This window comes from Sciurus vulgaris, assembly GCF_902686455.1.
Source record: "Sciurus vulgaris genome assembly, chromosome: 3".
NCBI lineage: Eukaryota > Metazoa > Chordata > Mammalia > Rodentia > Sciuridae > Sciurus > Sciurus vulgaris.
This window is the reverse complement of record NC_136463.1, coordinates 71,898,643-71,922,953: the sequence shown is the minus strand read 5'-3', so window position 1 is coordinate 71,922,953 and position 24,311 is coordinate 71,898,643.

The window sequence follows — 24,311 nt, the reverse complement described above, 5'->3', positions numbered from 1 at the left end:
TCTTTGGCATTTATTTATTTATTTATTCCGTTCTTGGACATTTAAAAGAAACAATAGTTAAATGCAATCTAAGATGTACTTGTATGAACCCCCCTAGAATGAATAAAGACTGGAAGCTACAAAGGAGAGATTATTAAGCAGATATATCTGATAATTATCAAGAGAAACTGCCAGAGTCAGGAGTTTTTAGTCAGTTTAAATTCTACAGATCCTTCTAAGCTGCACGGGTAGGCTTTATCTAGGTTTGATAGTATTATTATCGAGACTTAGTCACAGAAATAATAGAGATCTCTACTAACCACAGGTTATACCAACAAGAGGACTTAGTTATACAGTCACTGCCACCCAAAAGCTAGAACAGCAACTCTAAGAGGAGGTAGAGGCATCTGCTTCCTCCCTGGCATCCTTACAAAGACAAATAGCATCTATCGCTCAAGTGTCTTTACAGAACCGTTGAATGCTAGATCTTCTGACAGCAGACAAAGGGGGAGCATGTCTATTCTTAAGGGAAGAATGCTGCTACTACATCAATGAAACTGGACTGGTCGAAAAGAACGTCGAAATTCTCAGACATCTAAGTGAAAGTCTGAAACAACAACAATCAAATGACCCCTGGCCAGGATGGCTGAACTCCACTCTTATCACCAGGCTGACCCCTACCCTTACTCCCCTATTTGTCACAGGATTTCTGCTAATGATTGCTCCCTGTCTTCTCAGGTTTGCCTGGAACCACATGAGTGAGGTTGCCAGGGTGACATACAACCACATGCTCCTATACTCTTATAGCCACCTCCCCACCCACCTAGAACCCAAACCTTTACGACGACCCTTAACATGCAGGAAGTAGCCAGATGGACTTCGGGGCCCTATTCACCAAAAAGATCAGGATGTTAGGTCAGAATTTGGGCGACTATATGAGGGAAAGTGGAGCCACTGAGGCAAAGGGCAGCATGCCACACAGCAACCAATCAAAAGGGCAGAAAAACACTGACCCTTACCTCCACCTGTCACTCGGCAGGACCTCTGCCCATTCCCACCTATAAAGACCCTGGGCAGCTAGAGCCGCATGCGATTTTCTCCGGCTCCCTACCCTGACCTGTATCCCGGGGGGGCTGGAAATTTCAACCCAGAGCCAAATTCCAATAAAGCTTGCTTCGGCCATTTTTTGTCCGATTTTATTTGGCCACAAGCCGTGCCCCCCAGCATTAAACCCTTATCGCTCACCCTGCACGAAACTCAACGCAGAGTGGATCAAGGATGTAGGCACTAGAACAGAGATCCTGCACCTAATAGGAAAAAAAAGTAGGCCCAAATCTACACCATTTCAGCTTAGGATCTGACTTCCCTAACAAGACTCCTAAAGCACAGGAAGTAAAATAGAGAATCAATAAATGCAATGGATTCAAACTAAAAAAGCTGCCTCTTGGTAAAGGAAACTATCAATACCATGAAGAGAGAGCAGAATGGGGAAAAAATATTTACCATATGCACCTTAGATAGAGCAATAATGTCCAGGATATAAAAAGAATTCAAAAAACTTAACACCAAAAAAAAAAAATTAATAATAACCCAATCAATAAATGGGTTAAGAAACTGAACAGACACTTCACAGAAGAAGAAAAACAAATATAAGATCAACAAATATAAGAAAAAATGTTTAACATCTTTAGCAATTAGAGAACTGCAAACCAAAACTATTCTAAGATTTCATCTCACTCCAGTCAGAGTGTCAATTATCAAGAATGCAAGCAACAATAAATGTTGGCAAGGATGTGGGGAAAAGGTACACTGAAAGTATAGTATATATACACAATGGAATTTTATTCAGCCATAAAGAAGAATGAAATTATGGCATTTGCAGGTAAATGGTGAAGCTGGGGAATATCATGCTAAGTGAAATAAGCCAATTACAAAAAACAAAGACCAAATATTTTCTCTGATATGCAAGTATTAATTCACAATTCAGGGTGGAGGACTAGGGAAAAGTAGAAGTGCTTTGGATTAGGCAGAGGGAAATGAAGAGAGGGAAGGGGTTACGGGGGTAGGAATCATAGTAGAATGAATTATACATTATTACCCTGTGTACATATATGATTACATGATTGGTGTGATTCTAGAACATGTACAACCAGAAGAATGAGAAGTTATATTCCATTTATGTATAATGTATCAAAATGCATTCTACTGTCATATATAGCTAATTAAAAGAAATAAAAATAAATTACACATTACTTAAAATTTAAAAAAAAGAAAGAGCATATCCTGACTCTACACACAAACACAATGCACTAAAAAGGATTATAAGTAGTAATATGAGGAAACACATGGTTAAAAAAAATTAAATATTGTAAATATACCTAGAAACAATTAAGTTCCCAAACTCTTTCCTAGAAAAACTAGAAAATATAAACCTACAGATTGAATTAGTAATTTTAAAATGTCCCACAAAAAAAATTCCAAATGTAAATGGCTTCACTGTTAAATTTTACCACACATTCAAAAATGAATTAATTCTCATCATTCACAAACTTTCAAAAATAGAAGATATGAGTATATTTCCCATTTCATTAGAGAGTATTATTTCATATTCCTCTGACAAGAAAACAGTACAAGAAATTATAAGAAAAGGAAACTACAGACCAATATGTCTTATAAATGTGATGGGCTGACAGATTCGGCTCCATGAGAATGTTACAGGCCAGACTCTAAGGGAAATGACTAAACAGACTCCATTTTGCTCTAAGACTCCATGTTACGTAGGAAATAAGCTTCTCCCATGGGAGCACCCTGCCTCTGTACCCATCATTGGTTGCTTAGCGTGACATGTTTAGCAATACAGAATGACAATTCCTATGTAAAGGAACATTGCTCTCTTTTGATTCCTCTTGCTCCTAAACAACATACCATGTGAATAGTGATTGTGTGGCTGTTAGTAACCATTCTTTAGTTTGTACCTAGGTAAGGGTCATTTTGACCCACTTTCCCCTCTGTTGATGATCTCATGATGTTAATTTGTAATTTTAAATCATAGCAACAGACACTTATGATTGATGTGATTTTTGGTATAAGAACCCCTACCACCCTGTGGTTGGGGCTGTTCTCCCAATAGCCATTTTTTGGGGGAATGTGTGAGACAGTCAGCTGGCCAGCTTAATAAAGACTCTCAAATTTGGACTTCTCAGTTGTGATCCATCTGTTCTTAAGTTACACTCCATAATAATAAATTGAGATGAGAATATCTTCACCACGGAAAACTGGGAGAGGAAGATGGTGGAATAGAAGAGGTTGCTTCCAAGCTGTTTCAAGGTGTGAGACCAAGATAGTGGATACACAGCTTTTCAGTAAGGTGGGTGATAACTTAGATTTCATACTAGACACTCAGAGCTGCTTGGGGACCCAGAAGGGTGTCTATAATAAAACAAAGAGGAAAGACCACCACCACTGGCAGCAGCTGCCAAGGAAAGCAGGGAGAGGGAGCTAAAGGAAGTCACATTTCAGGTGGCACTCTGGAATATCCTAGTCTGGAGAAATTTTAGATCAAGGACACTGCTGGACTAATCCAACAGTTGTGCTGAACCATATCTTCACGTGGGAAAGATGTCTCATATTTCCCAGTTGTTTGTGGAAGGCAGAGGCAGAAGCCATCTTGCCACCATGCTGTGGTGACCAGAGTCCATGGGAACCAGGAGAAGAGACCTGAGAAATCTGATCTGGGTCCAAAAAATGAACCTGGCAGATGCCTGCCCCATGAATTAGACTATGCCTAAAAGACCAAGAGGAAATCAAATCAGTTGCTGAGAGTGTTTTATCCAGGAAATTATGGGCCCAGGAGGCCTGAGAAAGCCTGGTCCTACCCTACACACACTTTGAATTTGGCAGCTCACAGGACAAGCTGGGGCGGGCTGGGAATTTGAATGCACAGGCACATGTAACAGTGCACTTGGGGACTGAACCCAGGACTATGCAGGGCGAGGTCCACAGGCAGCAGAGGGGATGAGGGATTGGCTCCTCCACCTCATGAGTGGAACCCAAGGGAGACCCCTGGAATGCACTGATTTAATTTCTTACGAACAAACACCTCTCATTGAAGCACCTGGGGCTTGCCTGAACCTAAGCTCCTCCTTCCGGAGCTCTCCCTAACAGGAACTCCACTAACAGAACTCTAAAATGACCCCACGAGGAGCACTGAGCACACAACACTTTCCAGCCCGCTCTATCTTATACTGCTAAAAAGGGAAGCCAAAGTCTCTAAACTCCAAATGGCAAGTTGATGAGCAACACAAAAAGAGGTAGGATTTGACAGCATGCGGTCGGTCACTACTCTTGCATGCAGAATGTACCTCAATAAGAAACGAAAGGAATGACAGTTGGGCACAGACAATGAAAATATATTCTCATTGACAATTTTTGATCCCTGCAATGAAAACAATTCCTTAATTTTTCATCAAGAACCCCCCATTTTTTTCTTGTTTCCTTTGTGTATCAAACGATTCATGGACATTTTTTCTCATTTCCAGCATTTTTTGAAGGTTATTATGCTTCATGGCTCTGTTTTTTGAGGCTAGGGTATTTAATTAGTATACTTTGGTTTTGTTTTGTATTGTTTTTCATTTATATGTTTCCCATGATTCTCTTTCTCTTTGCTTTTAGTAATAGCCAAATTCTATTGTTCTCCCTTTCACTCTTCCTTTAATTTTTTATTTCTATTTTCTTTCCTCCTTGCTCATAAATATCACATCCTACAACTCTTCTGCATTCTCCCTCTTCATCTTTTGAAGTTAAACTAAACTCTTTCGAAATATTGCAGTTTTTACTGATGGCAATTTCTCATCATAACATTTCTATTTATTGTGCCAATTAACATTGTACATATCACAGTAGGAACTAAATGTTTTGTTCATTGCCATATATTGTTTGCATTAGTTGTTGTTATAATCTTTCTCTCCCTAAACTGTGAGGTACTGAAAAGCTTCAGGAATATTTTAAATTTATTGGGTAGAAACTCTGCTGCTTCAGATTCATACTGATAAATGAGTAGACACAAAAACAATATGAAAAAGCAAGAGAACAAATCATTCCAAACAAACCAAAATGCTTCAGTAACACACTCTACTAACACCACAGTGGAGGAAATGTCAGAGAAGGAATCTAGAAAGTTCATAGTTCAACTTATCCATGAGATAAAGGATAACATAAGAAGTGGAATCAGATAGAAAATACAAGAAGCAAAAGATCACTTCGATAAGGAAATATAGATTCTGAAAAAGGACCAATTAGAAATACTCACAAAGAAGTAATCAATAAATCAAATTAAAAATTCAATGAAAAACATTGCCAACAGACTAGACCATTTGAGAGACAGAGTTTCAGGCAACAAACACAAATATATAATCTTGAAAACCATACTTATGATCATGGAGAAAAGATGTTAACAGAAAATGAACAAAATTTTCAAGAAATATGGGATAACATGAAAAGACCAAATTTAAGAGTTATCAGGATTGATGAAGGCTTGGTGATACAAACCAAAGGAATGCACACACTTTTCAATGAGATAATATCAGAAAATTTCCCAAACCTAAAGAATAAAATGAAAAATGAAATACAGGAGATATACAGAACCTTGAATATATAAAATTACAACAGACCCACAGCAAGGCATATTGTTATGAAAATGTCTAATATACAGAATAAGAATAGAATTTTAAAAGCTTCTAGATAAAATTACAGGTCACATTTAAAGGTTCAGATTTCAGCTAATTTCTCAAAACAGACCCTCGAAGCTAGCAGTTCTTGGAATCATATATACCAAACTCTGATAGAAAACAAATGCCAACCAAGAATACTACACCCAGGAAATTAACCTTTATAATTGAAGATGAAATGAAATCTTTCCATCATAAATAGAAGTTAAAAGAATTCACAACTAGAAAGAAGGTGCTACCTAACATACTCAATGAAATATTTCATTAAGAAGAAATAAAAAAATAAAAATAAACCAGCAGAGCCAGCAGAGGAAGGAACCACAGCAGAAGAATAGTCAATCAAAAGAGAAAAAATTCAACCTAAAAAACTAGAGATAAATCAAAATAACAAGGAATAAAAAGCACCTCTCAATAATAACATTGAATGTAAATAGTCTAAACTCATAAATCAAAAGACATAGGGTGATAGATTGGGTTAAAAAACAAAACCAATAATATGCTATCTCCAAAAGACTCACCTCTTAAGAAAAGTCATCCACAGAGTGAAGATGAAAGGGTGGAAAGAAATATATCACAAAAAGATAATATATATGGACAAGGGTTATATTCTCACATCAGACAAAATGGACTTCAAGTCAAAGTTAATCAGAAGAGACAAAGAAAGTCATTTAACACTGTTTAAGGAAATCATAGAACAAGAAATAACAATTGTAAATATTTATGCCCCAAACAATGGAATATCTGCATACATCAGACAAACCCTTCTCAACATCAAGAATCAAATAGACCACAACACAATAATACTGAGTGACTTTAACATGCCCCTCTCATCACTGGCTAGATCTTCAAACAAAAACTAAATAAAGAAACTACAGAACTAAAAACTACAATTAATAATTTAGACAACCAGAATAGAATATTTCCTCCATCCTTGACAAATTATACTTTCTTCTCAGCAGTGGAATCATATTCTAAAGTAGAGAATATCTTAGTCCACAAAGCAATTCTTAGCAAATAAAAAATAGATAATACCTTGCATTCTATCAGATTATAATGGAATGAAATTAGAAATAAATACTATGATAAGATAATAGAAACTAGTCTAAAACCTAGAGACTAAAAAATACCCTATTGAATGATGAATGGGTAGCAGAAGTAATCAGAAAGGAAGTAAAAAGTTACTTAGAGGTAAATAAGAATAGTTAAACAACATATTAAAATCTCTGGGACACTATGAAGGTGATTCTAAAAGGAAAGATCACAACAGTGAACTCACACATTAGAAGAATAGAAAGACACCAAATAAATAATCTAACAATACACCACAAAGCCCTAAACAAGGAGAACAAAACAACACCAATTTCAATAGAAGACATGAAATAATGAAAATCTGAGGCAAAATCAACAAAATTGAGATAAAAATCAATTTAAAAAAATCATGAAATAAAAAAAATTGGTTCTTCGCAAGAATAGACAAAATGGATAAATCCTTAGAAAAGGTAACCAAAAGGAAGATGGAAAAAACTCAAATTATTAAAATTCATAATAAAAATATCACCACAGACACTACTCAAATACAGAGGATAATTGGAAACTATTTTGAAAATATACAATCCAATAAACTGGAAAATCTTGAAGACATTGAAAAATTCCTAGAGATATATGATCTACCTACATTGAACAAGGAAAATATAAAAACTTTAAACAGATCAATTTTAAGTAATGAAATTAATGATGCCATCAAAACCTTATAACAAAGAAAAGCCAAGAGCCAGACGGATTCTCAGCTGAGTTCTACAAGACCTTCAAAGAAGAATTAACACCAAAACTCTTCAAAGTATTCCATGAAATAGAAAAGGAAGAAACCCTTCCAAACTCATTCTATGAGGCTAGTATCATCCTGATGCCAAAACCAGACAAAGACACACCCAGGAAAGAAAATTTCAGATTAATATTCCTGATGAACATAGATGTAAAAATTCTTAAAAATATCTGCCAAATCACATACAAAGACACATTGCAAAGATAGTGCACCATGATCAAGTGGGTTTCACCCCAAGGGAGCAAAGTCAGTTCAACATATGGAAGTCAATGAGTAATTCACCACATAAATAGATTAAAGACAAGAATCATATGATTATCTCAATAGATACAAAAAAACATTTGACAAATCACAGCATCTATTCATTCACAAAACACTAAGGATAGTAGGAACATACTTCAACTTTATGAAGATCATATATGCAAACTCAAGGTCAATATCAATCTAAATGGAGAAAAACTGAAAGCATCCTCTCTGAAAACTGGAATAAGACAATGATGCCCTCTTTCACCACTTGTATTCAACATAGTCCTTGAAATTCTTGCCAAAGCAATTAGGCAAAAGAAGGGAATTAAAGGAATACAAATAGGAAAAGAAGATCTCAAACTATCTCTGTTAACCAATTACATGATTCTATATTTAGAAGACCCAAAAATCTCTACCAGAAAACTTCTAGAACTCATAAATGAATTCAGCAAAGTAGCAGGATATAAAATTAACACTCATAAATCAATTGTGTTCCTATACACCAATAATAAATCAGCTAAAAGAGAAATTAGGATGACTGTCCCATTCAAATAGCCTCAAAAAATAAAATACTTGGGATTCAATCTAACAAAAGAGGTAAAAGACTTCTACAATGAAAACTACAGAACACTAAAGAAAAATAATGAAGATGACCTTAGAGGATGGAAAGATCGCTCATGTTCTGGATAGGCAGAATTAATATTGTCAAAATGGCCATATTACCAAATGTTCTATATAGATTTAATGTAATTCCAATTAAATTTTCCATGGTGTGCTTCATAGAAATAGAAAAAGTAATCACTAAATTCATTTGGAAAAATTAAAAATTTAGAATAGCAAAAGCAATTATTAGCAAGAAAAAGCAGGAAGCTTCACAATACCAGATCTTAGATTATAGGACAGAGCTTTGCAAAAAAGCAACATAGTATTGGTATCAAAACAGATAAGAAGTCCAATGGAATAGAATAGAAGACACAGAGAAAAACCCACATAAATATAGTTCTCTAATACTAGACAAAGGGCCAAAAACATACACTGGAGAAAAGATAGCCTCTTCATGAATGGTGCTGGGAAGACTGGAAGTCCATATGTAGTAGTAGAATGAAATTGAAACCTAATCTCTCACCCTGAACAAAACTCAACTCAGAATGTGTCAAAGACCTGGGTATTAGAACAGAAACCCTGAACCTGCTAGAAGAAAATATAGACCTGACACTCTAACATGTCAGCTTAGGAACTGACTTCCTTAAGAAGACTCCTGAAGCACAAGAAGTAAAATAATAAAATCAATAAATGGGATGCCATCGAATTAAAAGTTTCTTCACAGCAAAGGAAATAATCAGGAGTGTGAAGGAAGATTCTACAGAATGAGAAAAAATCTTTGCCACCTTCATTTCAGAAAGGGTATTAATTTCCAGGATATACAAAGAACTCAAAAAGCCTAATACCCAAATGAAATAAATACCCAATCAATCAATGGACTAAGGAACTGAACAGGTACTTTTCAAAAGAAGAAAACTGAATAGTCAACAACTATATGAAAAAATGTTCAACATGTCTAGCAATTATAGAAATGCAAATTAAAACTATACTGAGACTTTCCCTCATTCCACTCAGAATGGAAATTATCAATAATACAAGTAACAATAAATATTGGGAAAAGGGTACACTCATACATTGTTGGTGGGACTGCAAATTAGTACGAACACTCTGGAAAGCAGTATGGAGATTGCTTAAAAAATTAGGAATGGAACCATCATTTGATCCAGTTATCCCACTCCTCAATATATATCCAAAGGATTTTAAATCATCATACTACTGTGTTGCAGCCACATCCATATTTATAGCTGCACAATTCACAATAGCTAAGCTACTTAGCTAACCTAAATGGCCATCAAGAGATGAATGGATAAAGAAATTGTGGAATATATACACTATGGAATATTACTCAGCTGTAAAGACAAATGACTTTATGACATTTGCAGGTAAATGGATGGAACTGGAGACTATCTTGCTAAATGAAATAAGCCAATCCCAAAAGATCCAAAGGGCAAATGTTTTCTCTGATATTTTGAAGCTGACCTACATAAAGAGGGTCGGAGAAGAATAAAAGTTCAGAGGATTAGAGAAAGGGAATGAAGGGAAGGTAGCAGGGAGGGGAATAGGAAAGATTGTGGAAAGAATCTGACATAACTTTCCTATGTAATGTATATGAAAACACCACAGTGAATCCCACCATTGTGTACAACTACAAGACTGGGACCCTAATTAGAGTAAGATATATTTCACACATTTATAATTTTATCTAAATGGACTCTATTGTCACATATAACTAAAGAAAATCAATAAAGAGATCTCCAGTACAATACTAACAAAATTAATTCAGCAATATATAAAAATACCATGATCAAGTATAATTTATCCCAGAAATAAGTCAAATATAACACCTGAAAAATCAATTAATGTTAGTAATGATATAACAGCATAAAGGATATAATCCATAAGTTCATCTCAATAGACACATTAAGAAGCATTTCACAGAATTTAACACCCTTTTGAGATTAAAAAAAAAACTTAATAGAAATAGAAAGAAATTTCCTCAACCTGAAAGTGGCCATCTAAGAAAAATGTAGCTCTGAGAGGGGAACAAGGAAACATGTCCTCTTTAATTAGCTGCATAGAAGAAGGAAATCTCTATAGATAATCTTATACATCAAAGTCCTAGGTAATACACATAGACACACACTGTTAGAACTAATAAACAGATTCAGAAAAGGAGAAAGATCAAATAAATATCAATTATATTTCTTTTTTTTAAATTTATTTCTGTATACTCCCAAGAACAATATACAAAAACAAATTAAGAAAAAATGCCATTCATGATACCATAAAACTGTTCTTGGGAATAAATCTAACAAAAATTGTACAAAATTTCTACACTGAAAACTATGAGACATTATTGGAAGAAATAAAATATCCAAATAAAATTTATGGGTAAGACTTTTTAGGGTTGGAATACTTCTAAGCTGATCTATAGATTCAACACATTCTCTGTCAAAATCCCAATTGTCTTTTTTTCATAAATAGACAAACTGGTCCTAAAATTCATATACAAATACAAGTAATGCAAATAGTCAACTATTCTGAAAAAAAAAAAAAAAAAAAAAGAACTAAGTTAAGGGCTCTCATCTCCCAGGATCAGAAGTTAATATGAAGTTACAGTTTAAACAAGACTACAGCTTAAGGATAAACATATAAATCAGTGGGATAGAACTGAGACTCCAGTAGTAAACCCCTATATTGATTTTTGACAAGGATGGCAAGAAAATTTAGTAGGAGGAAGTAGTGTTTTTTTTTTTTTTTTCAACAAGTGGTGCTGTGAAATTAGACTCTTAACCCATCATTCATGAGAATTAACTTAAAACACATCATAGACCCAAATGTAAGAGCAAAAACTATAAAATTCTCAGAACACCTAGAAGTAAATCTTTGTGACCTTGAATTTGAAAATAATTTCTTAGATCTAATGCCTAATGCATGAGTAATCCTGGAAAATTAAATAAATAAAATGGACAATAAAAATTAAGAACATTTTTTTTTTTTACTCCAAATGATAGTAGCATGGAAGCAAAAAGAAAACCCACCAAGTGGGGATAATATATTTCAACCATATATCTACTAAGAAACTTTTATCCAGGATCTACAAAAAACTCTTACTACTGTATAATAAAAATACAAATACTGTAATGCTATTTTTTTCAGTGGATATAATCACATGCACCCATCCAGAAGGTTTGCTGAGTTCTAGACAGCACATCAGAAGCTGGGCAAGAGGCAGTGAATAGAACAAGGCCTTGACCTTAATAAGCTCTCAGCATGGCTTTGGGGAATGAGAAGAGTCCAGGACGAGTCTCTCAGGAACGCAGCTTTGGATAGCGATTTTCACTCACCAGTCCTAGAGCAGGACAGGAGGGAAGGGGAATTTGGTTTTAGATACATACATGGATCATAAGGTGCCCGTGGGAGAGTGGAATACAACAGCAAGACTGCTCAAAGGTCGGGTTACCATGCAGTAATTCAGGCATTCTCTGTGTGCAACAGGCCCTTGAAGCTCTGAGAGCTTTTGTGTGGATGGAGCAATACAGGGCTGAGGCAAAGAGAATGTTATGGAAGTAGGATGATGCTTCCCCAAGCAGTCCAGGACATTTCAAGGAAGACAGAGGAGTGGACCTTGGAATGCACCAAAGCAAAGCAAGCTGCCAAGGATGTCGCTGGGGAGTTTGGCAAGTAGAACTGGGGAAAGCAGTGCCCTGCCATTCCTCTCAACTGGCCCACGTATTATTCGCTGAAATCAACTGTCCCTGCTCTGCCTTTTCCCTTGATTTTCAATTTCCCTTGAGGTTTGTATTTCCTCTGCTACCTCCTGTCCTGAAATGATTGCATGCTTCTTTTTCCTTTCTCTTGACTCCCAAATACTGCCTATGCCATCATTGTCACAGGCTAATTCATTCATCCCTAGGAGTCTTGAAGCTCACCCTCAGGCCTGGGTTTTATATCTCCACTAAAAAGTAATAAAGATGCAATTAAACAATTAGGCAATCCAGAGCGAAGCTCATCTGTGAGATAAGATAAAGGCGATAGATTCCCTTCTTTCGCACAGGGAGACTCCCTGGAGTCAGTGCCACCAGGCAGGCAATGTTTTTGCGCCAGAGTGTGAATTTCTTGCAAGGCAACTTGCCCTTCACCACCCCACTCCAGGGCTCTCTTCCTCATGAAGTCTTCTTTGATCCCACCAGTTCAAAGTAAGGATTTGCTTTTCAGTTTTCATTTTAATGGACATGATGAGCATACAGATTTATGGCAGACCATGTGCTGTTTTTATACATGGAAACATAATGTCTGATGATTGCATCAGGATAATTAGCAGACTTAGCATCTCAAACATTGATCATTTCTTAGTGGTAAAAACATTCCAAATGGTCAGTGTGTACAAAAGGACAGAAGGAAGAAGTTCTCTTGTTCTACTGCAGTAGAGTTGCTACAGGGCAGGGGCCTGTTATGGAACCAAAGCAAACTCAGTGGTCCTCGGTTCCGGGTGCTGTGACAATGCCAGAGAGACTTTGAGGGAAACTCAGAGTAGCAAGAGGCAGTTTAACAGAGACAGTGAGAGTGAGGGTGGCACACAACACAGGAACTCACAGGGCTCACAGAGTTGGGGTTTTTAAGGAAATGGAGTCCCCCTTTCCTTGCCCCAGTGTTTACTGCCCTCTTAATTGGTTAATCAAGTAATAGACAGCCCCGAGCAAACTTTGCGGAGGTCTCAATGTCCTGGTCACCATGGTGATTGGGTGGTTGTGACATACTTTGGGGATACAGGAGGATCCTGGTGACCTGGTTACAAGAGATAATGATGATATAAACTGGAAATGTAGTTTCCCTCCAGGGTTAGAATTAACTATGGTTAAGGGAGCCTCTGACATACCAGACCCCACTTTTCTGTAGCTTGTCTGCTTTGATTAAGGTTCCCCGTGATTTTAAATAATAGCTCCCTCAAGCAATTGTAATAATCTACAGCTTGGGGAAGGTTGTACATTTCAGCTCTCGTCCCCCAAATCTTGCCTCTTCAAATAAGGTTCCTGCTGTTTTAGTTGAATGGCTCCTAAATTTTTTCTTTATGCATAGGCCCAATGTTTTTCCTTCATTGTCCTTTCCCCTCTGCACCTGTTCATGGATAACTAATCTTCCTAATGGGGTGACTGCAATAAGCAATAATGTATATTTCAAAATCATTTGCTTTTTTAACATTTATAAAAGTGGTGTGTACCCCTCTCACAAGGTATACACAGCCTCAGCATATCCTAGAAAATAATCACAAATGTTCCAGTTGTCTATTGCTGTGCAGCAACTTAGGCCATGAGTCGGTGGAAAAAACAATCTTTGCTATGCTCATGATTTCTATGGTTCAGGAACTTTTTTCAAGGCACAGTGGGGGCAGGTTTTTGATGGCTCCATGACTTCTGGGGTTTTGACTGGCAGACTCCAAGCTTTAGAACGACCCAACAACTTGAGAGTTGAATCCTCTGACTCATCCACTCAACATCTGGCAGCGATTGCCGTCTGTGGCTTTACTTGAAAATACTTCCATGTGCATTATCTAGCCTGAGTTTCCCCAGAATGTGATGGCTGTGTTCCAAAATTAATCTTTCCAAAAAGAAAGAGTCAGTGGAAATTGTATTGCCTTTACAAACTTAGCCTTTAAAATTACAAAACATCGTTTCTGGTGTGCAATAGTCATAGGGGCAAATGCATGGCTACCCTGAGTTCAAAAGGAGGGAAAGCAGTTCAAGCTTTTATGGAGAAATGGCTAGGTTCTGGGAGAGCATGAGGGACAAGAAAAATTGATACTGTCATTTTTAGAAAGTTCAATCTGCCACAATGTGTGAGATGAAATTCATAGTAGGCCAGAGAATAAGCCCAGTGTAGGTGTTTCCATATTGGAAACTGTGGAATTCTAAATAAGAATGAAAGAATTCTGGAATCCATTCCAAATTCTGATTTTAGAGTCTGCCTTTGAACCAATATGTAATAATTACTTATTAATCATCTATTCAGTACATTGCTAGAAAATTGATCTGGAGATCCAAACAACTGAAATAGCCTTGGGAGGGGAGAAGAGACAAGTCATGGAAGGAGAGAAGAGAGATTTTCACTAGCCACGGGTCCTGGAATTAAGCACTTGGACATGCTTTGTCTCTCTTAGGTATCTCATATTATCTATGATTTATTGATGCACTAGAAAAGTTATAGTCTAAAGGGACAGGTAAGAGATATACACACAAACATACACACATGCACGCTTCAGGATAGAAAAGTGCTACAACCCAATGGAATGTTAAATTGCATGGTACAGAACTTAAGTACTAAAAATCACTAGAATAAGGATAATGTGGCAGCAGTTTTGGAGGGAAGAGGGACCTACACTTTTAAACATGTGAATAAATCTGAGAGCTGAGAGTGTTGTGTTCTATTCTATTTATAATGATAAGTACAAGTGTTTGGGCAATCAGAAAACAATGAAAACTTGAGCAAAGGAGTGTAACTGAGAATGAGTGAGGTTAGTGAAGACTGGAGGAAATAAAGAGGGTTTATATGCCAGGAGAGGTATGAGTCCAGCTGGAACAGAAGAATTTAGTGGAAAAAAAAAGTCTTTGTATCCAAAATTCCAACCTAGATGCAGTGAGACAGAATGATGAAAACCTCAGGTGCATGTAATTTAGGTTGCGTTCACCTGACCTGTAGCCATTAATCCAATCACATGCATTAAGTCTACAACCACCACTATTGACCAGAAGTAGACCAATTCTCAAGTGCTTACTATGCAGTCCTCCAACAGTGAGGTGATCCCCACCCTTGAGTAAGACTCTCACTCTGAACTGATTATGGAGGTATAATTGATTATTCCATAACCAGCCTGCTGGCAGTTACTCTAAATTATTGTATTGGCCAGCCTTAGTCAGCAACTGCTATGATTTTGTAATTATCAACTCCTAAAATCATTTATCAAACGTCCAGGGAAGTGGCAAAAATAATGGTGCTAGACTTTCTAGGATTGATTTGATTTGGGTTTCCAACTGCTGAGGAGAGAAAAATGTTTTCTCCACAGTGTTCACAGAGTAGTCAGGATAAAATAGTTTTTGACATTGTACAGGGAACTCTGAGTATGCTCAATGTCAACTTAGGAGTCACCTGTGAGTATGTGGAAAAAAGATATTTTCACTTCAATTCTGTAAACCAAAATTGTATATGATGAATATTTACAGAGTACATTCGAAGAGTCAGGCATCATAGCGACAAATAACATTCACTTTGATCAAATCTGTCTTTACTATACAGTTTTGAAACTCTGTTTTAATTAATATAAAGACATCACCTTCTGCTTCAAACACTTCAGTGGTTCTTCATTGTCTTCAGGAAAAACTATAACCTTCATAGTGTCTCAGCTTTGAACATCAGACCATATATTTGTCTTTCCAAATATATTTCTCTTTCTTGTAAAATATGGGCATTAGTTTATACTTATGTATTGATAATGGTTCATTAATTAAGACAAATGTAGCACACTAATGCAAAATGTTAATAGTACGAGAAACTGGGTGGGATACATACAGAATCTCTCTGTACTAACTTTACAAATGTTCTGTAAATCTAAATATTTTTTCAAATTATTTTAAAAATTAAAATAAAATCTAAGTCAAATTAATAGAAAATATAAGAAAGAAAGCTCCCCCTAAAAACTGGAACAAGGCAGGGATGCCCTTTTTTACCACTTCTATTCAACATCGTTCTTGAGACTCTAGCCAGAGCAATTAGACAAACCAAAGAAATTAAAGGGATACGAATTGGAAAAGAAGAACTCAAATTATCCCTGTTCGCTGATGACATGATTATATATTTAGAGGAACCTGGAAATTCCACCAGAAAACTCTTAGAACTCATAACTGAATTCAGTAAAGTAGCAGGTTACAAGATCAATGCCCATAAATCCAATGCATTTTTATACATAAGTGATGAATCTTCAGAAAGAGAAATTAGGAAAACTACCCCATTCACAATAGCCTCGAAAAAAATAAAATACTTGGGAATCAATCTCACAAAAGAGGTGAAAGACCTCTACAATGAGAACTACAGAATATTAAAGAAAGAAATTAAAGAAAACCTTAGAAAATGGAAAGATCTCCCATGTTCTTGGATAGGCAGAATTAATATTGTCAAAATGGCCATACTACCTAAAGTGATATATAGATTCAATGCAATTCCAATTAAAATCCCAATGACGTACCTTACAGAAATAGAGCAAGCAATCATGAAATTCATCTGGAAGAATAAGAAACCCAGAATAGTTAAAGCAATCCTTAGCAGGAAGAGTGAAACAGATCACAATACCAGATCTTCAACTCTACTACAAAGCAATAGTACAAAAATGGCATGGTATTGGCACCAAAATAGAAAGGTAGATCAATGGTACAGAATAGAGGACACGGACACAATCCCAAATAAATACAATTTTCTCATACTAGACAAAGGTGCCAAAAATATGCAATGGAGAAAAGATAGCCTCTTCAACAAATGGTGCTGGGAGAATTGGAAATCCATATGCAACAGAATGAAACTAAACCCATATCTCTCACCATGCACGAAACTAAACTCAAAATGGATTAAGGACCTCGGAATCAGACCAGAGACCCTGCAGATTACAGAAGAAAAAGTAGGTCCAGATCTTCAACATGTCGGCTTAGGACCAGACTTCCTTAACAGGACTCCCATAGCACAAGAAATAAAAGCAAGAATCAATAACTGGGATAGATTCAAACTAAAAAGCTTTCTCTCAGCAAAGGAAACTATCAGCAATGTGAAGAAAGAGCCTACAGAGTGGAAGAATATCTTTGCCAATCATACTTCAGATAGAGCACTAATCTCCAGAATCTATAAAGAACTCAAAAAACTCTACACCAAGAATTCAAATAATCCAGTGGACAAATGGGCTAAGGAAATGAATAGACACTTCACAGAAGAAGATCTACAAGCAATCAACAAACATATGGAAAAATGTTCAACATCTCTAGTAATAAGAGAAATGCAAATCAAAACCACCCTAAGATCCATCTCACCCCAATTAGAATGGCGATTATCAAGAATACGAGCAACAACAGGTGTTGGCGAGGATGTGGGGAGAAAGGTACACTCATACATTGCTGGTGGGGCTGCAAACTAGTGCAGCCACTCTAGAAAGCAGTGTGGAGATTCCTTAGAAAACTTCGAATGGACCCTCCATTTGACCCAGCTATCCCACTCCTTGGCCTATACCCAAAGGACTTAAAATCAGCATACTACAGAGATACAGCCACATCAATGTTCGTAGCTGCTCAATTCACAATAGCCAGACTGTGGAACCAACCTAGATGCCCTTCAATTGATGAGTGGATAAAGAAACTGTGGTATATATTTACAATGGAATATTACTCAGCCATAAAGAATGATAAAATTATGGCATTTGCAGGCAAATGGATGAAATTGGAGAATATCATGCTAAGTGAGATAAGCCAATCTCAAAAAGCCAAAGGACGAATAATATCGCTAATAAGTGGATGATGACACATAATGGGGGGGAGGGAGGGGTTAGTGTTAGGGTTAGAATTAGGGTTAGGGAGGGGGGCAAGTATGGAGGAAGGAAGCACTATATAGAGGGAAAAGAGGGGTGGGAGGGGTGGGGGGAAGGGAAAAAATAACAGAATGAATCAAACAACATTACGCTATGTAAATTTATGATTACACTAATGGTATGCCTTTACGCCGTTTACAAACAGAGAAACAACATGTATCCCATTTGTTTACAATTAAAAAAAATTTCAAAAAATAAATAAATAAATAAATAAAAAATAAAAAAGAAAGAAAGCTAATATTTTTCAAATATATATGATCATCCAATCTTGCGTATGACTAAATTACTCTCTATGACTCTTTCAACAAAGCCATATATTATTTTTCAATAATTAGGCATCAGACATGGAAACAATGGCATATAGAAGGCAGAGGGAACACGTATTGTTCTGCCTGAAAGGTACACACAGCTACTTTACATAATAAATTAACTTGAGCACAATAAAACCACCTGTGGAAAACACAAGAGGAAAGAATCATGGTGAGAAAAGCAAAGTTAAAGGGCTAAGTAGGAGCATGTCAAGAAGGGCTATGAACGCAAGTTAAATGCTTGAACTTTCTCCTGTAGGAAATGGAACATTCCTAGGAAATATTCACAGGGGATGTTGTGTATGACTTCCCCCAAGAGCATAGAATACACAAGGTAGGCATTTTTCTTGGGACGGTGGGGTTTAATGGGAATTGAACTCAGGGGCTCTCAACCACTAAGCAACATCCCAGCCCTATTTTGTATTTATTTAGAGAGAGGGTCTCACTGAGTTGCTTAGCACCTTGCTTTTGCTGAGGTTGGCTTTGAACTTGTGATCCTCCTGCCTCAGCCTCCCACGCTACTGGGATTACCGGCATGCGCCACCATGCCCGGCAGAAGTAAGCATCTTGATAATTATTTATGTAGACTTACTTTGAAAAAAGACTTAATCCAGTTTCTGTGATAATATATGTGCCAGTTTCTCAGGATAATTTAAATAGAGCCTCCTTGTTGCATTTCGAATACTTGGAAAAAGGTTATTTGACCTATTATCTTGCTAATATCATGAGTAATAAGCAGATGGGTAAACTGGAGTATAGTTGTCCCCCAACATCTCTGGGGATCGGTGTCAGGACCTTCTACATGGATACCAAAATCCTTGAATGCTCAAGTCCCCCATGTCAAATGGATAGTCCCCAACTTGTACCCATCCTTGAATAGACTTTAAATTAGTTCTAGATTTCTTATAATACCTAACACAGTGCAAACAGTTGTTATACAGTATTTTTAAGGAATAATGAGAAGGGTAAAAGTCCACACATATTTAATATAGTTAAAATTGTTTTTCCAAATACTTTCTATCTGTAGTTGGTCAAATTCATGACTGTGGAGGGCTGATTATAGTTATATTGTCAGATAAAATTTTACCTATGTCAATTGTAAAATTACTATATAATTAATTAACATGCGAAAACATTCATTAGATTGCTTTGAGCTTCAAGAAGTAAAGACATGATTTATATTGGATTGATCAATAATGGGTTCATTGGTTCACAGAAAAGTACAGAGACAGGTTGGGAAACATTCTGAAGGTCAGACAGGAACATAGCAGATAAAAAACCAAAATTTGGGAAAACTGAGAAGAGATTGAGAGAGAGCAGAAACTTGGGTCCGTAGCACTCACACCCTATTATTTTAACAACCCATTTAATGAGTTCTTGTTAACTTCATAAATGGTTAGATGAAAAATCTTTATAAAACATTGATAGAGTCAGAAAAAGTGATTGATTTCCCATTCAATGGATTGGTCTGTAGTTAATTAATCTAGACTAACCTACCCCATATCTCAAGCCATATTGCAAATCCCACAGACAATTCCATCAATTTCATACTGGTGATCTTTGTGCTCAGTGTTAAAAGGAAATTAATTCCTTAATCCCTGAGCCCAGATTCTCTGGGAGCCATACTCACTTTCCAAAATGTCTAGCCACACATACCTTGGGGGCTCCACTTGCATCCGTTAGGGCAAAAGCTCATATGAGAGAATTGGTAAACTTGGACCAAAAATGACACTAATGTCATTGGGCCTCAATCATTGGGGCTATAGCATGCTGTCTTTTCTACAATCATTCTTAGATTCTGGATCTCCACAGATTACCAGTTTCCCAGCACGGATATGAACGTGTCCTGACATCTCAGAGTGCTTGTGGTGGAAGGTCACTGTGGCTGTGTCTGCTCAGCCTCCAAGGAAACAAGTCCAGAGTTCTGTTTCATGAGGTATGTATAAGTAAACAACAGGGAGGGGAATAAAAGCAACAATGACAACATCAAAGCACCCCTGGGGCATTGACAACAACCATAAAAATTAATCATTTATTGAGTCTTAATTAATATAAAATTTAATAGGCAACATTTCCTCTTTTAATCAATAAATATCATGATAAAAGACAAAAAATGCACTCAATGCTTTTTTGAACTGCACATGTCAGGCCTACAGGACACATCACAGCTATCACAGGTAACAGGAAAGAATAATGGATATGTTCGTGAAATAAGGTCCTATTTATGTGCCTATATCAAAGGTGCATTATGTGTTTCAAGTAGCCTCTATTGAGATCAAAATCATTGCCTTTATGAATGAATAATAGGCTTCAATTTCACAATCTGGGTCTGATCTAAGCCCTCAATTTCTCTGAATGAAGTGTGTAACGATGTGAATTGGTTCAGGGTACTGAACACAGAGTGGGAGTCAGACAGGTAGGTTCAAATGGAGGCTCTGCCAATGACTCACTTTGTGAACCTCGACAAATTACCTCACCTCTCTGAGCCTCAGCCACCTCCTCTCTCCAAGGACTGTGGTAAGCACTAAATAGGTGCTGCAGTGTCACATTGTGTTTGACGATAGGAGTCAGCAGTGACAAAGATCATACAAAGTAAGACATTCCATCGCAGTGGCAAGCATGAAATGTGTTAATTTCATCACAGATCAACAAACATAAAATCCGTTAGTGTCATTTTCTTCCCTTCTCTGATCAGTTTTCACTACACAAGTACAAACAGGGCCTTAATAGATAAGGTTACATATCATAGATTCTCTTGTAGGAATCACCAAATTTGTCCTCCATTAATGAAGAACATAGGCCTCTACTTTTCAAATCCCAAGTCAATTCTTTCAGGGTTGTACATGGTTTTTATTTCACAGTTGCTGTAGGTCACAAGCCCAGGCACAGGATAGCTGGGTCCTCTGCTCCAGCATCTCATCAATCTGCAATCCAATTCTAGGCTCAACTGAGGAAATATTCACTTCCATGAGGTGGTTTGTTAGCTGAATTTCTGACCTACAGTTGTCAAGCAGAGATCCCTGTTTTCTTTTTAAATGTTGGTCAGTGTCCCCTTTCAGCTTCTAGAGATTCCTGCCAAATAGCCTCTCATAGCCCCTCCCATCAAGTGCCATCTTGCTTCCTCAAAGTCAACAAGGAGAGTCTCTACTCTGACCTGCTGGTATAAGAAGTCATACCAGGGGAGGGAAATCCCATCATGTATGCTCTAGTTTCTTACATGAAAGTAAGTCATAGGGCATAACTGCCCTCAAGGAGAAGAAATAGCATATAAGCAAGGACACCAGAAAGTAGATCTTACTGCTGATATACTAGGGTCTATCCACTCCAGTGGAAGGGAGCAGAGAAGGGTGGAGAGTGGATTCTATGGGATAGACAAGTGTAAAGCATCCTGATGCTTGACTCCTTCTTGGTCCTTACCTCACTGGTATTTCAAGTCACAGACAGAGAAGAGATTGACTTCATGGGAACTTGCAGCTCATCTGGTCTCATACACTCACTTTAGGACTGAGGAAACTAAGGGATAGAGGCTCCTTAATTTCCCTGGGATTTGACAGCCAGAGCCCAAGTCCCACGTTCTTCCAACTTTGTCATGCTTCACCATGATTTCTGGCCAAAACTCAGAATGCAGGAACATGGATTCCCAACCCCACAAGCAACAAGTTAGATGGAAAAGGAGCACGTTTAGCTCAAAATTAGTTGTCATTTCTATTTGGAGAACACGATTCTAGAGAATAGAACTCCTATCTACCTCCATGTCCTTGCCCTCTTCCTGCTAATGAGTTCCTAAATCTCACCAGTTGCAGGTGGTAAACAATGCATCCCTCCTGAAAACATGCAGATGATTGAACACCTCCTCTCCTTAAGCTGGACAAGAGAGGCTTCTCTTTGATCTCTGAGTTTACAGTTCTCAACATCTTCTGCTTATACAGTTACCAGTTGCCTTGACATTGTCTTTCAGTATTTATACTGAAGCCTTGTATACAAAAGGTGTCAGGATTATGAGAGTTTTCACAAAACCTGTAATAACTGTCATGCTTTTCCAGGATTCAGTTTTTAGTGTTTTACAGTTGCTGCAGTATTTTGAGTTAGGAAAGAGAACCTCTGCATTCCTTATACTCATATTTCTATAAGATTTCACCAACCCCTGCCTCTGGTTTCTGAAGGCAGAGCTGCCAAAAAATAAAGGAACAGCCACGGATGATAATTCCTGTGTGGGCTCCTGGGGATACAAATGACCTCAGGCTACATAGAAATGAATCACCAAATACTACAGCTCCTTCCTTATTGCTATTCAGTCAGCCCTTCTGGATAGGTTTTCGAATAAAGTACAGGGAGAGAAAAAGACATATACCTCATGCAAATGCTCCCTTGGGAAACATGACTGCTTAAGAGAAGAAGTTAGTCTGGTGAGGGGTGTGGGGCATCCTGTCATTAACTTTGGCTTCCAAATTTGCTTCATAGCTCATCTTTCATCGTCATCTTTTTGATTTAAGTTTTTGACACGTATGAAATGAAGTTCAAGAAAATTATTTCCCAAAAATGATAGAATTCTGTACGATCTAGTTTCCAGTGATCCCAAAATTTCTCTACATAACTATACTCAACTTCTCATTTTATACTATTTCTTCCCATTTCTAGAAAGAGAAACAAAGAACTCATTGCCCTCAAAAGTTATATGAAATCAGCAGGCAACAGACTATTTATAACTTAATAAATATTTCTTCCATACCTCCTATTTTCCAGACACTTCTAAATTTTCTGGAAGTAGAAAGAAAAAAAATGATATAGTTTCATGTCTGTGATGATTAATTCTGCATCAACTTGTCAACTTTCCTAGGCTATGGTGTTCAACTGTTTGATTGAATTCCAGTCTAGATGTTGCCATGAAGCTCACACACACACACACACACACACACACACACACACATTATTCTTTTCCACTTTTTAATATTCCAAAATTTAATTGACATAATAATCATTCATATGTATGGGTACAATGTACTATTTCAATACATGTTTACAATGTGTAATAGTCAGATGAGGGTGATTGGTACACCCATCACCTCAAGTATTTAACATATCTTTGTGTTGAAAATATTCAAAATTATCTTTTTTAATTTTTTTATTTTTAAAGACTGCATTTTGATTCATTGTACACAAATGGGGTACATCATTTCATTTTTATGTTGTGCATGATATAGATTCATACCATTCATGTAATCATACATGTACATAGGGTAATGATGACTGTCTCGTTACACCCCCCTCATTTCCCTCTACATAATCTAAAGTTCCTCCATTCTTCTCTCACCCCCCACCCCTCCACCTCCATTATATATCATCATCCAGCATATTACAGTAATGCGGTCACATCAATGTTTATAGCAGTTCAATTCACAATAGCTAGATTGTGGAACCAACCTAGATGCCCTTCAACAGATGAATGGATAAAGAAGCTGTGGTATATATACACAATGGAATTTTATTCTGTCATAAAGAAGAATAATATTATGGCATTTGCAGATAAGTGGATGGAATTGGAGAATATCATGCTAAGTGAAATAAACCAATCCCAAAAAATCAAAATTATTTTTATTAAATGGTGTGGGTGTGTTGCTATGGTTCAAACAAAGGCCCTTATACATGCAAAGCATGGGCTCTACCACTGAGCTATATCTACAGCTCTCTACTAGCTATTTTGGAATACATTTCTGTCAGCTATATTCCACCTACTCTGCTATAGAGGAATAGACATTGTTCCACCTATAAAACTTCACCTTGCACCCATTAACCATCCTTTCATATATAATTAATATTGAAGTAAGTAGACTCTGAACAAAGTTGAATAAAACAGATTACCCTTCATAATGTGGGTATATCTCATTAGATTAATTGAAGGCCATAAGTGACAAGAATGAGGTTTGTTGAAAATGAAGAAATATTTTTCAAGGTTGCAACATGGAAAGCCTGTCTGAATTCTAGTTCACTGCCCTGTGGAATTCAAGCTGAAG